This window comes from Kryptolebias marmoratus, linkage group LG5 (genome assembly GCF_001649575.2).
Source record: "Kryptolebias marmoratus isolate JLee-2015 linkage group LG5, ASM164957v2, whole genome shotgun sequence".
NCBI lineage: Eukaryota > Metazoa > Chordata > Actinopteri > Cyprinodontiformes > Rivulidae > Kryptolebias > Kryptolebias marmoratus.
This window is the reverse complement of record NC_051434.1, coordinates 1,979,084-1,981,082: the sequence shown is the minus strand read 5'-3', so window position 1 is coordinate 1,981,082 and position 1,999 is coordinate 1,979,084.

Here is a 1,999-nt window from a genome sequence, read left to right as displayed (position 1 = left end):
GGGGGCGGGGCTTCAGAGTCTGTGGCTGACCTACAGGTGGGGGCGGGGCTTCAGAGTCTGTGGCTGACCTACAGGTGGGGGCGGGGCTTCAGAGTCTGTGGATGACCTGCTGGTGGAGGCGGGGCTTCAGAGGCCATGGCTGACCCACAGGTGGGGGCAGGGGTTCAGAGGCCATTGATGACCTGTAGAAAGGGGCGGGGCTTTATCGTCCTTGTTCAGACGAGTTTCATCTATAAACTGAACCAAATGGTTCAAATAAACTGAAGTTTGAAAGTTTTGTAAGAATTTGATCCAGAAAACCTGAATAAAACCATCTTTTCTTCTTCTTGTGAGTTTATTTGTGTTCTCACCTGAACAAACAGTCTGAGTGTTTCAGGTGTCATGAATCCTATTACAGGCCTCACACACACACACACACACACTCTGCTGTAACCCAGGGATGTAGGTCACCTCTTTTGTTTGTTTCAGTTTTTTCTCAGGACCTGATCCGATGCTTCTCCACAGAAATATGTATTACTTTCTGACTCTAAGCTTCTAAACTGGTTTAAATAAAGAGCGGTGGAAGCTGAGCGGCGCAGATCCTGGAAGGATTGATGTTTTATTAAACACGGGGACAGAAGGTCACACCTGCGTGACGTGAACTTTCTTTGACTGAAGCTTGTGCTGAAAATGTCTTCCTGTTGGAAGCGACAGATAAATGTAGATCCAATCTCTGGGTGTCTCCTTCAGCCTGCCTGAAGAAAAAACCGATCATCGACGTGTGAAGCTGACATCAAAGCAGATTATTTCTTGTTTCTGGGACATTTAACCTTTAAAGACAACTTTCAGTGTTTATCTCACAGATAAAGATTTAAATAAAAATAACTGAATTTAGTCAGTTTTGCTTGTTGTCTGATAAAAAAAGAACAAATTACCCTTTTATGAAATAATTCCTGAAAAGCTGCCGTAAAGCAGATCAGCAACAAGAAAACTGTAAATTACAGCACATTTCAGGGGTTTAACAGAAAACCTGAGAATTTAAAACCATCAGAATAAAGACTGTTAGAGTTTCTGCTCCGGTTACCTTTTAGTTGATTTATAAAATAATTTTCTTTCCTCTGATTTGGTTTAATCCTTCAGCTCAGTTTGATTAAACTCAACACGGCTCTGAGTTGAGTTTATTGGACCTCAGCTCTGTTTCATTTATTAAACTTCAGTGTTTCTAAATAATCTTTCAGTTTTTATTCACCTTTTAGCTCATTTAATTCTCTTTTATTCCTGGAGCTAATATAGATTCTTCTGCCTCTTTAATTCATTTTTATTCATAACCTATTATTTTAATTCTTTTAAGATAAGAGTTATTTTGGTCGTTGGTGGGAAATGTTTTCCTCCTTTTTTATTTCTTTAAATCACTGAACTTATTTTCTTTTATTTAACCAAATTATTAATGTTACTGATTGTTTTCATCCTCATAATTATAGCACTTTATTTTAACACTTTCATTTTCTGTTTTTATTTTCTTTCTTTGAAATTTTATCTATTTTTGTTAAAAAAAAACTTATTTCGGTCCAACACGGTTTACTTATATTTGTGTTTATATTTATAATCATTGCTCTCCTTTCTGCTTGTGTGTGTGTGCGTGCATGTGTGTACATGTGTGTGTGTGTGTGTGTGTGTGTGTGTGTGTTCCACTCAAGCGAAAGAATCTGTTCATCCAAAAACACTCAAAGAGGCAGAAATCCACCGACAAACATCTGTTAGAATATAAAGAGGAGGAGATGCCTCGTAGCTCTGCAGCTCCACTCCGCTCATTATGACACACACACACACACACACACACACACTCCTTCTCTCAATCTCCTACCCGATTACACCTGCACGCTAAAACCCTTTTCCACACCTCCCCAACACCTTCCCTAAAACCTTTTCTGCTTCCTCTGACACACACACACTCACACACACACCCTCCCCCCTGCCTCCCCCTCCCCTCCCCCCCTCGCAGTAATCTGGCTGGCCCGTG